A 16,221-nucleotide genomic window follows, 5' to 3' on the forward strand; every position below is an offset into this window, starting at 1 on the left:
TGAGCGAGAGATGGAGAGGAGGAGCGCTAGCGTAAAACCCTGCCCTCTGTTCAATATGCCTTTTCACTGGGAAATACGTCACAACACTGGAGAAAAGTCGTTTGCAACTTCCGGTTCACGCGGACTTTAACTTTTTTGACCACCCGCCACAGTGACTTTTTACCAGACAGTTTTTTTTTTTTTTTGCCTCATAAAAGGTGAAAAAAAAGGAATTGCACAAACATTTGTTCTTTAACTTGTAAGAATACACATTTAAGTGTTGTCAAGTTATTAACGAGATCCATACAAGTAATAATAACTCTTAGAATACAGATATAGTATTACAATAGACCTAGTGCAGCTCGTATTAAAAACAATGGCTGGGCAGCTGTTAGTTACAGCGTTCAGGAACCGTTAAGTAGAACTAAATTAATATTGTTATTACCATATACATAGGTTAAATTGGGCCGGAGCGCAGCTCCGCCTCCTCGGGTCCACAACACACCATGCCGGAGCGCAGCTCCGCCTCCTCGGGTCCACAACACACCATGCCGGAGCTCAGCTCCGTCTCCTTCAGCACCAAATATTGTTATTCCACTTGAATTATTTTTCATCTCCTGGTAAATACATGGCATATGAGACTGAATAATTAGCAAGACTACACAGAGACACCCAGGCTACATGGGATTATCAGACGTCATAATGCGCGTTCTCTGGTTCAGCACCCCGCCCACCAGCGACGTTACCATGGAAACCCGCGAACGGCTAGCAAAATCAATCTTTTAAATTCAACCGCCCGATGGGCTCATTGTGCCGTCTAATTCTTTATCGAGCATACGTGAGTATTTGGTTTACTTTACCTCAGATAAATAAGATACGTAATTATTCATTTCAAACACAACCTACAACTTCATTTTCTAATGTGACTAATGTAGCCTCGCTCGCACTGTTTTTTATTTGATTTGTCTGCTAAGGCCCATAGCTGCCAACTTTCACACTCTCACGTGACGCCACACATCAATTTTCTCATGCACAGTAACATTGCAAAGCAAAGAGGACACGGAGACCGACAGACAAGACAGAGCAGGATACTTATGTTATAAAAAATAATATCATCTCTCAGATTCTGTCAATTTTATTTCGAAATTCAAGCAATAAATACCGTTTTGGCGCTTGTAAATGTGACGTGACAGATCCCTATAACCGTCACGTGAACGGATGATCTCTAGCTAATGAACAATGTTAAATACAGTTGTTGTTGTTATAATTAAAAAAAAACGCATTATATGTCTGGGCTGATTAGGTGAGTTTTTTTTTTTTTTTTTTTGTCTTGTGAAAAATGAATGCCTATCTTGTGTAGCCTACCTAATATTTATCCAAATGAGTCAATATTGAATCAAATCACAAGCACTGAACTGAATTGAAATCATAAAATTTGTGTCAAGCAATAAAAAAAGTAGTTTATCAGAAATTGTACCATTTAAACAATATAAATTGTTGTTACTAAACCTAATACAATTCTGCTTAGTTACTAAAATGTTCAGATTTTTTTTCACCATACTAACACCAATTTGATAGCCTATTTAAAAATAAAATATTTAAAAAGTATATAATTATCTAACATCTGACTAATATAACATAAACTGCCAAAGAAATTGGCCCTGATTCTCTTAAATCAACATCATTTTCTTGTTTAAAAAGATGTTTACATACAATGTTAGACCTTACCAGGTTTTTTTACAGTAAAAGAGTAAAAGGGGGGCGAGTTCAACTTCAGACTAGAGTAACGACGAGACGAGATGAATCCTCCAGTTTCTTGCAGCGCTCCGGTCTGCAACGCTCTGAAAGCTGCCACAGTTCACACCAATTCAACGAGACGGTGCGGTGCATCATCTTGATAGCACAATGACTCTTTGTACTTCAGTCCAACTTCCGACTTTTCGGCTATTTTTTGTAGCTTTATATATATCATTTGTTGCATCTAAATATGAATGAGGATATGGTTATTGATAAATCGAATTGTTATTGTTGTTCTTATTATCATTTAGGAGGGCTTAGGAACATTTTGGGGTAGCTTCAGCCCCCTTAAAATAGGCCAAACGACGTCCCTGCTGTAATCTACAGTATGTTACTGTAAAAATCCACTAAATTAAAACTCAAGTTAACTAATTTTACTTGCAGAAACCGACTGCCTTAAATTGACCAACTGTCATTTAAATTATTAACTAAAATTTATAATGCATAAATAATGTGAGCAAAGTATTACTGTGAACTTCTTTCATTTGAAACCACTAAAAAAACTATTGAACATAAAAAGATTTCCACTGGACCAGCAACTACACAGGCACCGCCTTTATTTATAAAGCAACATGCAGAGTATCATCAATGTTTGTAGATCTTCTCCTGGACTGAAGCACAGGCTCTACTCTTCAGCACAACGGTGACCCAAAAAATAAATTTTACAGTAAACTACTGGCAACAGTGTTCCAGTATATACCTGTTTTATAACTTACAGTTTATTACTGTTAAAATACATTTCGTGGGTGTGACTTTTTATCTTACACTGTTAACCCTTTCAACCCCACAGGAAAATCCACACTACAAAGAGTAAAAAGTAACATTGACGCAGTGTTGCAGTGAGATAATTAAGTGAATATGTTGAATAATAAGTGAATAAGTGAAATAAGTGATTGTTGAGCATTAGTGATGAACACCTGCTGTTAACAAGCAGGATCACTGAAGGAAAGAGGATCACACAAACAGAAAATAGAGAAACAGAAGAACTACAACTGACTTCCAGCCATTACACATTATTACACTTATTATTAACAGTATGACTTTATTTCTGTCATACATCTACAGAAATTGTTATTGATATGTTTAATTGAAAATGTTTGGTTTGAAGTTATACCATGATGGAGATCAGTGTTTGCTTTAGTTGGGATGCTGACCCTTGACTTTTTAACATTAGTTTTTCACTGGCTGCTTGAACTGTGTTTTTGTAAGTCACATTTGTGCACACACACGGTTTGTGAATGATTGCGGTTATATTGATTATGATGAAAAAAAAAAGATCATCATATAGCCTGTTCATTCACTAAATGTCTCAGTTTTTAATCCTCTATCTTAAGTGTTATATTACCACCACTGTGAAACTACAGTAAGAAGTTATGATGATATTTTTTTGAACACATATAATGCACAGCCTAAAAAAGAAACAGAGCTACAATGTCTTGTAGAAACACAGAGATATCAAAAATCTGCATATGTCTCTCATCAGTGGTGGCAATAATTTATTTTTATTTATTCATTCATGCAGGAGTGCATGATGGGAGTTTTATACTATCCTGGAACCCAGCATGCATTGCGACATGAACGTTTTTACTGTCACCATTGTTGAGATTCATATGCTGATTGTTGATGTCTGTTTGTGTCTAAGACAAGCAGGAAATATTTTAAAGCACTATTAAAATATTATTTCAATATACTTCAGAATAACTAATTACAGAAACATTGTATTTCACGTTATAGATTAACAAATATGATTAATATGAAATAGAAATAAGTCCACAGCTTTTACACTGGTTAAGATCAGAGAATCAGACATGTCCAGGATGATTATGTAATCAACACAACAGTCATAAACACCTGATCATCTTTCTCTTGATTATTTCTTGGCATAACAAATGTGTTTTATAAACTCATAGTTAAAGCAGTCAGAGAAAAATTGATATAATAAAGTCAATGGTTCAAGAGCCCAACTAAAACAAATACTGATCTCCATCATGGTGATAATAACTTTATTGTTTTCAATAAAACATCAACAACTAAATATCTGTTAATTCTCAACAATAACTTTTGTATGAAAGAAATCATGTTAAACTGGTTTGTAAACTGGTTTCACACTCGGTGGCTGGAAGTCAGTTGCAGTTCTTGTGTTTCTCTTTTTTTCTGTTCTTGTTTCTCTGTCCTTCAGTGATTCTGCTTATCAGGTGTTCATCAGTGTCTCAATTCACTCTCTTCTTTTCATTCACTGTCAAGTGGACTATATTAGTGAACTAATGTAGGGAACAGTGAATGAGGGTATAGGGTGTGATTGTGAAAACAGCCTCTGAGTGTCGATTTTGAGCACTGTTAATTCACAGTATATTCCTGTAGGCTATTTTTGTTTTCTACGGTATATTACTGTTTTAATGGAAAATGGTATGATATTGTCAGAATTTGGCCTTATTTTACAGCAAGGGTTAACAGTGTATTTGCCAACCAATATTTTAAAACATGTTCAATTTCATACGTTTTCCGAGGGTGAAATCCGTTGCCTGCTTGTTAACATTAAAGGTAAAAAATAATAAAAAACTGTAAAGTATTTATCTTTGTTTGAATAACTACTCAACCTTACACATTAATACTGGAAAAATAGCCCCTTTGGTGTAAAACACATTAAGTCATTTTATGGCGCGATTTTTAACCCTCTGGGGTCTGAGGGGTTTTTGGGGTCCTTGAGATGTTCTGACATGCCCTGACATTTGTGCTTTTTTCAGTTGCTTATAAACATATTAATGGCAAAGGTGTAAATTCACTCTATTTAGCACAAACAGGGCTACCATAATATGTGAACAACTTGCATGTACATGTTTGTATTTTTGAGAGAATAATGTTTATGCATGGTTTTTTTAAAAACTAAAAACTAAAGTTTCTGAAATAAGGCCACAAAACACATAGTAAATATGTGTCAATAAGACTTTTGACTAATGGATGTTGTTGCCATGTGTTTTTTCTTCAAAAGTATGTGAAAATTATCCTGCCTAATCATTCACATAACACAATACATTGATTTAAATTTTACAAAACACTTTCTGTCTGGAAAGTCAATATGCGGAGTGGGCGTCAACGATCATGCATATTTAGTGGTTCGCACCTGGAGACAATGGGGCCGCATACTTAATGAGGCATTCATTCAGGTGTGTCACAAGAAAGAATGCAGGAGCAACAGTTGGAAGCATCTAGTATTGGCCTATAATATGAAAAGGAAAACATGTCTAGTAATTGTGCAGTTAATTCTCATACTGTATTTTCAGTTTTGGAATATTTATCCTCTCCCCAAATTTGTCACTAATAAAACAAAATAAAATATTATTTTAAAGAAAAGGCTTATATTTACCTTTTATTAGTTTGTTTACATCTACCTTGTATTTTTTTTTTATTAAAAAGGTTACAATTACAACAACAATTCAAGTGTAATATTTATTTGTAAAAACTAAAGTATACATTTATCATACATATTTCAAAGTTAAGGATTCATTACTTGAATATAGCCTAGGCTACATTGGAATAAACACTATAACATATTATTTGATTACTTTATTTTTGACAAAACATACTATATTTAACATATGAGCAAAAATTGTCAAACAAAAGCTTATTTGAGGTGGCAGATATTTTACAGTGAAAATGTATAATCTATTCAAAACTAATCAATGAAATGTTGTCTTTCATATGTCTGTAACATAGTAACTTTCGTTTTTATAATAAGAAATATAAATGTTAATTTGCAGTTTAATACGTTGCTTATACAAATGCATTTTATTTCAACATATTTCACTCGATTTTTACTCAGTAGCCTATAGCAATACAGTTTGCTAAAAGCGAAACATTCACAGACAGAAACGATTCAAATTTAAACCGTCTTTTGCCAGTTGTGGTAAACAGCGGCATCTCTGCCGTTCATTCATTCATTCATGCACAGAAACGCGACGCACTTGAGAATGAAAAAAAACATTATTCCATTATTCCATAGCCTCGGATCTGTTGCTCCTCGTACATCTAAGGTAAATTTACCATTATAGTATTATTCCTCACAGCGCTGCGAGACTGTGTAAACAAGTACAATGATCTGATGTGTTTTCTCGAGCTGATATGGGGGCGTTCACAGTTTGCAGGATTGCCTCAGTCATTTGCGTTTGAATAGCGCGCGCGCTCCGGGGCGGGGTCACATTACATGTTAATGAGATCTAATTAGCTCGACTGGAATCGCTCTCTTTTAATACAGATTTCACAAGCTGAGAATATTTGTTTTTTATATATATTACTTCATTTAAAAGGAGAGAATTCAAGCTTCATGCCTGTGTGTCTGTATGCCTGTTTGACTGAGTATTCGCTGAGTTATGGTTCATTTTCGGACGCGTTTCAGAATGGACTACACTGACAGAGAGGAGGCAGAACTCGCATCATGTTTATTTTTCTTTATTTGGCGAAAAGCACAACACTTTGTTTTTATTGTGAGTGTACACAAAAATAATACACACTTAACAGGATAGATTGATGTATAACACAAGCATATAAGATAAAAATTAATATTTTTTCTTTTTTTCTTTTTTGCACTCATACGGAAAAAAACGAGCCTATCGCGCCGGCGCGATAGCCGACCTCAGGGGGTTAATGATGACCACCGTAAATAAGGGCTCCCCCCTCCCTACAAAAGCCAATTTAACCACTGACCATATATATCATATAAAGGCTAGATGTCTTAAGGCGGAGTCACTTCCGGCATCACCGGCGGCCATCTAACCACAGTGGAGCAGTGAATTAAGGTGAGTGATCAGCACGCACACAAATCCTCTTATCTCGCTGAAATCTTGACGGATTTACAAATGGTTTGGTTTCTTACTAACGCTATTAACGTGGCTATAATTCCGAATGCTTGAACATTTATGTTATAATTATTCATATGTATGCAGTGTCATAGCTACATCTCTGAGCAAGTTATGGTTATTTAAAAGTACATGCACCATTAAACGAGTGAGCGAGCACACTGTGGTATGATGGCCGCCGTGTGCGGACGTCGACCTCCAATGGCCAGCAGCGCGCACAAGACATCTAGCCTTTATATGATATCTATGGTTATTACTGGTAAAGTTACCGGGTAGGCTACCGGACATTTTCTCACCGGTTCCCAACTCCCAACATCTGTGCAACTGTCATTGTACTGTAGCTTAAATACTTAACCATAGACTGTAAAAAATATGGACAAAGCGTCTGTGACGTCACCCATAGACTTTCTGAAGAACGGTTTTGAAGCCGTTTATGGGGGGTATGGGCGGAGCCATCTTGGAAAATCTTGTTTTAAATATAATATAAAAATATTAAACATTTTAATATGGTCCAGGCAATATGTGCATTTGTACTAAACAACAGATGTTGCAGTAAACAACATTACAGATCATATTCGTTGTATTAAAATTTAAAATGACAAAACCCAACCCAGTCTCTTTTTGTTAAATTTCAGTTTTATCAATATTAGCTATTATAAAAGTACAAGTAAAAGGTAAAGTTACAAGAAGCTATACAAATAAAGCAAACAATTCAGTCAAACATATACAAAGTCAGCGCTCTAGTCTAACCATACAATAGTAAAGTTAAATAGCTTATAAAGTTCTGAAACTTCCCCACAGCCAAAACGATTGGCCAGGGAACAAATTATAGATTTACGAGACCAAAAATCGCCCGTTAGATATACACAAGATGAATTATATCTCATGTTTAACCACTACAGAGACGCCAGAGTCAGCGGCAAATGTCCGAACAAATAGCCGAGGAAAGGCTGTTCCAGGCGGGGTACATGAGCACCGAGCGCCCGGTGATCACCTGCATCTCACAACTGGATACAATTTTCATAAATCTTTATAAATAAACCACAGATTTGAGCTTTAAACAACTACATTCTTGCCTGAAAAACTCTTAAAACTACATTTCATGATACAGAAACAGTAGTATTATATTTCAACTGTATTAAAAAATGGCGCTTCTTATGTTGTCATTCTCCGTGGCGCAGCCTAAGCTCTCAATCAAGCTGTCAATCAAAGTTAACCACGCCCTTATTTGTCATACATTTTATATCTAAATACGGACTAAACTAACGAGTTAGAAAAAAATTCACAGCCCTCATGGTTGTCAGGCACTCGGAACCTATCGAAAAATACAATAAAAGTCCATGGGACTAACCTGTAAAAACATGAATTTATGCTGTGAAAACGGACATTTTAACATGGGGGCTATGGACATTTGCTCCCTTTTGGGACCTCGCCCTAGCGGATTTTCGATGTATTGCAGTTTTTCGAACTTCCGGGTAGGCTTCATTTTTCAGATTAGAATGTTGCCGCTTGTACTTAAACTCACACATTCAAATGTAGTCAGAGAAGGGTAGTCTCATCTTTCTCTCCGACCACATATACGTTCCGAAACACTCAAACTGCGCTGCTTTCACAGATGCTTTCTTTACTACTCCAGTAATGTGCCGCCACATTTTTTAGCTAAAATCCAACGAAATGGCAGCCTGGGTTTAAATGTCAAAGAACAACAGTTGCAAAAAACACACAAACAAAAAAAACGCAAAGACCCGGCCCCTTTAGTTACTGTTGCTATGTCCGACAAGCTACACCGCGCTCACGCCAAACCATGATCTCACGCAATGAAAAACAGCGCGCAGCAGAGACACTGACAACACGCTGACAGACAAGACAGTCCAGGTTACTTTTGATATTAAACAAAGTCTCAACGTTAAAATTTGGTCATTTTTAAAGAAATTTAGACTACCGTAACCGTTTTGTGGCTCTGTAATGCGTCTTGACAGATCGCTGTGGTGCCTCAGTTAAAGCTGCTCGTGAACCGATCATCTCTTCCTTCTAGTTAATTTATAGCATCAAATAAACATGAATGAACATAAGAAGTAATGTAGTTTTAACTGCGGAAAGATGTCAGTAGGCTTACTCAGTACACTCTGTTTTTTCAAGTTCAAATCCTCCAACGTTGAACTCTCCTGACTGCTTTGTCGGACAAAAAAAGGCGGATTCGGGGGATTATGATTGGCCAGATCACCTGTCAATCAAACTCCCCGCGAAGGGTCGATTCTCATTGGCTGCCAGGTAGATTGACAGTGTTACCCGCCAATTGCAGAATTCACCTGCATTTGGTGTGTGGTCGGGTGTTAATTTCAGGCCCTGCCCATGATGCCACGGGAGAGGAGTTGTCATCGTTATATTCGAAAATGGCAGAAAATGGAGACGCGGCTGTTTTCAAGTGTAAATACTTTACAAAACACTTATTGTTTCTTTGTGGTTAAATTGTATTTGTTTAACATCATATAAGTAAACGATTGACTTGTTAAAAGTTTAAATAATGTAAATCGAGGGTACAATTTTGTGAATTGGCTGCAAAATTGACAATTTTATCAGTATTATTACCGAACAGAACGAGCTAATGCCTGTCAGCTAGTTAACACTGTTGTATTTAAACAACGAAGTTGTTTCTCAGTTAAATGATAGTTACAAAACTTTTATTTTTTATTTTACAGCAATTTTATTTCTCCTTTACCAGTGTTGATATGTAATATGTGTTGGCTACGTAGCAAGCTACTGTTATCAAGTGTACCTCAACTTGTCCATGTAACATTAATATTAATATAATAATATAAATTGACCATGGTTCATCACTAATGTTAAATTCTGTGTTGATTTTGCAGGGGGCTGATGAACACACCTGTGTTCTTATAGAGTGGAGAGTGGCTAATGAAAGAGAGGAAAGAAAAGAAAGAGCGACGAGAGCATGAGGAGAGACGAGAACAGGAGGCCAGAGAGAGGAAAGATTCCTTCAGCTTTTAGAAATAATTGCTAAAAAAAATTAATAATAATAAAGAAAACAAATGTTACACACTCTCTTTCCATTTATTTGTTAGTAAGTTCATTTTGTCATGCTGTTTTAGCAAGTTTTATTACAAAACACTTACTTTCCCAGGGATTTACAGTTGTAAAGTGTTTAATATGTGGAACTGAGTAATTAATATTTTTAAAGGGTGTTGTGTATGCACTTATTTTGTGGCAGATTCCAGATGGTTTTTGAAACAAGCAAATTGCAGGTATATCTGAAAAATATGAGTGCCGCACTATAGAGAAATACCCACACACTCCAGACACCTTTAAAATGTATTTGCTTTATTTTCGTATATTATTTAACTTTTAAATGGATACAGAATACAAAGCTTAAAACAAAATCACAAAACTTTGGCACAAAGTAGTATAATAGAGCTTAAAGCACCACCAAAAGCAAAAGTTTTAAAACGTGTCTTGAGGGAAGAAAATGAACGTCAGCAGCTTTAGTAAGGTAACCTTCACAGGTTTCTAAAAGATCTAAAGGGACTTTCTTACTAACAATCTCATTTGTAGGGCATCACTTTAAAATAATTCAAAATCTGTTTCTTTAAAAGCATGCGTACAAGATAGTAATTTTTGGATTTCCACTTGAATTTTAACCTACCCAAATTTAAAGTAAATAATTTGTAAAAAATTAAGCTCAAATATGTGATATGTAGCTAGAACACCAGCACCTCGATGTGATTTTTTTCCACCCATGGTCGCAATCAGTGACTGGATGGACTACCGTGAAAGTCGGAGGTCGGGGCGGAGGTCAGCTCCATCTTTAAAATATAGATGAAGAATTGGCGCAGTAGGTTGTAGGGTTCACAATCTGTAAACGTGTTTATAGTTATTTTGTTTTCTGTGTTGGCTTATTTAGAAATATAATATGTATGTATGTATTATATGTATATGATCCATTTCTTATGTGTGTGTGTATATATATATCCCATATTGGGGCTGGGAATCGATTAAAAAAAATGAACTGATTAATTGCACAATTTGCTGTAATTAATTGCAATTGCAGAAGTCTACTACTGAGAAATTTCACGTTATTTGAGCGGACTTTGCTTTTTCAGTGCGTGATCAGTACATGATTTGAGCGCTTGGGCCGTTAACGACAGAGCAGAATCCGCAGTGCAAACACGGCCGACACACACACACACACGGAATGGAGAGCACTGCGTGGAAAAGACCCGCTCATGAAAGCTGCGAGAGAATGAAACCCAAACACGGAGGACCGGGACAGGATATTTTCAGTATTTTCAATAGCAGCCGCAACAGGAAGTCATTAAAACGAGGCAAAAAAAAGTGTTGCGTTAATTGCGTTATTATTTTTTTAACGCGTTAAGCATCTCAAATTAATCGCAAAGATTAACGCGTTAATTCCCCCAGCCCTAATATATATATATATACACACACACACACACACACATATATATATGAATACTTAAGGCCTCATTATACTTCTGCGTCAGACCTACGCCGGAGCCTATATGCCGTAGGCAATGTGCTGGTTTTAATTTATACTTCTGCGTCGTTGTCCACGTTGACGCCGACCTAGGGAGCATGTGAAACCCCGAGGGAGGGGTTCTGGCAGACCAATCACAGCGCTTTGCGTCCGCGTAGAATTGACGCGTTGTTACATTTTTGGAGAGGTGCACGTCAGGGTACGCCGTAGGGTACGCGCGCTACACACAGCCTACGACGTAGCTACGGCGTGAGTTTGAAGCAGAAGTATAAAACAGGCTTTAAGATGTAAAAGCCTCTAAGTGCCATCTGAAATTTTCTTCTAGTTTGATCATTTTTATCAAGCTTGTATGTTTATGTTCAGTTATTTCACTTTAATGGCAATGAAAAAGACCTATTAATTGTCATTAAAGTGAAATTACTGAACCTAAATATACAAGCTTGATAAAAATGCTCATTTTAGAAGATTTTTTTTTTCTTTTGCATCTGAAGTCTTCATGTATACACATGTATATGAATGTGTGTGTGTATATGTGTGTATTGTATCTGACCTCAGTGTGTTACCCTACATGTATATGTATATATATATATATATATATATATATTTATATATATACTGTATATATATATATATATATATATATATACTGTATATATACACACACACTGCTTGTGATATTGCCATCCATGAATGAATCAACCGAGATACACACACATACTATTGATTCATTCATGTTTATTCATTGATGGTAATATCACAAGCAAATAAATTAATTTTTCCTTACCAAAAATCAACATCTGTCATTGGTCACAGGTTTATGTGTGTGTGTGTGTTTTTTTTTTTTTCTGAGGTAAAATGTATTGGCTAAATGATATTTAACTTATTTGAGAAATTACACAAAAGCTATCACAAGGACCAGCGAGCAGCACGCAAGAGACACTACAAGAGCGCGCAAGTGTTTTTTTCTAGAATACTCTGTTCTCCTGTTATTTCAGTGCTGTATTTTAATCGAGGTAAGGCCATCTTCGATTCTCTGCTTATTTTGTATTTTTAACTTCACATAATTCTGTATTTTAGTTAGACGCGCTGCTTTATTTAACATAAAGCCGCGAGTGATATTAATTATTATTGCAGTCTAATTTGCACTTAAGCCGTACGTTGCTCCTATTGCAGTTTCGGCTTGGCACATTTTCGCATTATTCAGACTTAATTGCCCGACCGAAACAGCTTATGTAAGAATAGATATAAATAGTGAAGTCTCAGATAACTCCATAAGGACCAGCGAGCAGCACGCAAGAGACACTACAAGAGCGCGCAAGTGGTTTTTTCTAGAATACTCTGTTCTCCTGTTATTTCAGTGCTGTATTTTAATCGAGGTAAGGCCATCTTCGATTCTCTGCTTATTTTGTATTTTTAACTTCACATAATTCTGTATTTTAGTTAGACGCGCTGCTTTATTTAACATAAAGCCGCGAGTGATATTAATTATTATTGCAGTCTAATTTGCACTTAAGCCGTACGTTGCTCCTATTGCAGTTTCAGCTTGGCACATTTTCGCATTATTCAGACTTAATTGCCCGACCGAAACAGCTTATGTAAGAATAGATATAAATAGTGAAGTCTCAGATAACTCCATAAGGACCAGCGAGCAGCACGCAAGAGACACTACAAGAGCGCGCAAGTGGTTTTTTCTAGAATACTCTGTTCTCCTGTTATTTCAGTGCTGTATTTTAATCGAGGTAAGGCCATCTTCGATTCTCTGCTTATTTTGTATTTTTAACTTCACATAATTCTGTATTTTAGTTAGACGCGCTGCTTTATTTAACATAAAGCCGCGAGTGATATTAATTATTATTGCAGTCTAATTTGCACTTAAGCCGTACGTTGCTCCTATTGCAGTTTCGGCTTGGCACATTTTCGCGTTATTCAGACTTAATTGCCCGACCGAAACAGCTGTACTCACTCAAGCGGTGAAAGCATTATCTGTATATCTGTGTAATTTGCGCGCTGTCGCGGAAGCGTCAGCGGAAGCGTTCAGCTCTCGTGTTCAGCCTCCTCGTGTGAAGACCGACTCGGGTAAAGACCATCGACTCTACCTGCGCGACTCCACCGAGCAAGGACACCAGAAAGGCACTTAAGTATCTCCTTTTCCCTTTTTCCTTCACTCTTTTTTATCTTATTGTTCACCTTAAACAACATGTGCTTTCAATACATTACTGTTATCACTCGGCAACGCCCTTTCATCACGCTCAAAAGGCAGCGCAATACTGCCAATCTGCGTCCCATTCTCTCATCCGCACACACTCCTCTCTCTCTTTCCGTGGGTCTATGGAATTGCCAGTCAGCAGTCAATAAAGCTGACTTCATTCCAGCCTTTGCATCTCATTCTACTCTTAATATCTTGGGCTTGACTGAGACCTGGATTCGTCCAAAAGACTCAGCAACCCCCGCTGCTCTCTCTAGCAATTTCTCCTTCTCTCACTCCCCTCGCCAGTCTGGGAGAGGTGGGGGTACAGGGCTCCTCGTTTCTAACAATTACAAATACTCTACGCTCTCTTCTATATGCAACAACAACTCATTTGAATATCATGCTATTACACTCACAACTCCCATTAAGATCCATATTGTAGTCATTTATTGCCCCCAGGTCAGCTGGGAAATTTTGTGGATGAGCTGGATGTGCTGCTATCCACTTTCCCTGAGGACGGCACCCCACTTCTAGTCTTTGGTGACTTCAACATCCATCTCGACAAGCCGTATGCAGCAGACTTCATCTCTCTCCTAGCCTCTTTTGATCTCACACAACTCATCACCACAGGTACTCACAAATCAGGCAACCAACTGGACCTGGTTTACACACGCAACTGCACCACAGACAACATCTTGGTGAGACCTCTCCATGTCTCAGATCATTTCCTCATTACTTTCAGTCTACAACTCTCTACCCCTGCACCACCAACCCCACCACCAGTCACTTTCAGGCGAAACCTGCGCTCACTTTCCCCCTCCCATCTTTCCTCTGCCGTCTCATCTTCTCTTCCCCCACCCTCACAATTCTCATCTCTGGATGTGAATACCGCAACGGATACCCTATGCTCCACTCTAACCTCTTCTCTAGACATTATCTGCCCTCTCTCCTCCAGGCCAGCACGCGCCACTCCCTCTAACCCCTGGTTATCTGAGGTTCTTAGGGAACACCGGACCGAACTCAGGGCAGCGGAGAGGAAATGGCACAAATCAAAAGACGCATCTGACCTGAGTACGTATCAATCTCTCCTCTCTTCCTTTTCTGTTGATGTTCATGCTGCAAAATCTTCATACTTCCACAACAAGATCAACAACTCCTCCAACACACGATTACTCTTTAAGACATTCAACTCTCTCCTCTGTCCACCTCCACCACCACCCGCCTCCTCCTTAACTGCTGACGATTTTGCGACCTTCTTCACCAACAAAACAACATCTATCAGCAGTCAGTTCTCAGCTCCTCACACACAGGAACCCAGACCGACCCCTTCTACAGCCAACATCCCTCTGTCCTCCTTTTCTCCACTAACCGAGGAAGAAGTATCTACACTTCTCCTCTCCAGTCACCCTACCACCTGCCCTCTAGACCCCATCCCCTCACACCTTCTACAAGCCATCTCTCCCACACTTCTACCAGCACTCACACACATCATCAACTCATCCCTCCATACTGGCATTTTCCCTACAGCATTCAAGCAATCTCGGGTTACTCCACTGCTTAAAAAACCAACGCTAAACACATCATTTGTAGAACATTACAGACCTATCTCTCTCCTACCATTCATTGCGAAGACACTTGAAAGAGCTGTTTTCAACCAAGTAACATCCTTTCTGTCTCTCAACAACCAGCTGGATGTCAACCAATCCGGCTTCAAGAAAGGGCATTCTACTGAGACTGCATTACTGTCTGTCACAGAAGCCCTACGGATCGCAAAAGCTGCTTCCAAATCCTCAGTCCTCATCCTCCTGGATCTGTCTGCTGCCTTCGACACTGTGAATCATCAAATCCTTCTGTCCAGCCTCTCAGCACTGGGCATCACAGGAACTTCACTCCACTGGTTTGAGTCCTATCTCACAGGTAGGTCCTTCAAGGTCGCATGGAGAGGCGAGGTATCCAAAGCACATCAACAGACCACAGGGGTTCCCCAGGGTTCAGTTCTTGGTCCCCTCCTCTTCTCCATCTACACCACATCACTGGGACACATCATACAAGCACACGGCTTCTCCTACCACTGCTATGCTGATGACACACAGCTCTTCCTCTCGTTTCAACCAGATGACCCCACAGTAGCTGCACGGGTCTCAAGCTGCCTGGCAGACATCTCGACGTGGATGAAGGAACATCACCTGCAGCTCAACTTGGCAAAGACTGAGCTTCTCGTCCTCCCTGCCAATCCGTCTCTACAGCACAACTTCACTATCCAGCTAGAGTCATCATCAATCACCCCATCAAAGTCGGTGAGAAATCTTGGAGTAACGTTTGATGACCAGCTGACCTTCACAGATCATATTTCAAAGACAGCTCGATCATGCAGGTTTGCACTGCACAACATCAGGAAGATCAGGCCTTTCCTAACTGAGCATGCAATACAACTTCTCGTCCAGGCCCTGGTCATTTCTAGGCTTGACTACTGTAATGCTCTTCTGGCCAGACTTCCAGCATGTGCAACTAAACCCCTACAGATGATCCAGAATGCTGCAGCTCGTCTTGTCTTCAACGAGCCAAAGAGGGCCCACGTCACTCCTCTATTCAGCTCACTGCACTGGCTACCTCTCACTGCTCGCATCAAGTTCAAGGCATTGACGCTTGCTTACAGATCTATCACAGGCTCAGCTCCCTCCTACTTTCACTCACTCCTACGAGTCAGTGTTAATTTTGACAGCCATTTTTGATTTAGTCTTAGTCTTCATCTTCAGACGAAAATGCATTCTAGTCTTAGTCACATTTTTGTCATTTTGTCTTTCATAGTTTTAGTCTAGTTTTAGTCGACGAAAAGTAATTGCATTTTTGTCAACTTTTAGTCAGTACTTTTAGTCTAACTGCAATTACCAACATTA

The 16,221-nt window shown here is 38.5% G+C and overlaps 1 protein-coding gene across 1 annotated transcript in view; it reads right to left on the reverse strand.

Annotated features, from left to right (window-relative positions):
- The window catches only part of LOC311090940 (uncharacterized protein), an 846,260-nt gene that overhangs the window by 528,449 nt on the left and 301,590 nt on the right, over positions 1-16,221 (reverse strand). The window lies entirely within an intron of this gene.

The sequence above is a fragment of the Abramis brama genome (genome assembly GCF_963993115.1).
Source record: "Abramis brama genome assembly, chromosome: 1".
In the NCBI taxonomy this organism is placed as follows: domain Eukaryota; kingdom Metazoa; phylum Chordata; class Actinopteri; order Cypriniformes; family Leuciscidae; genus Abramis; species Abramis brama.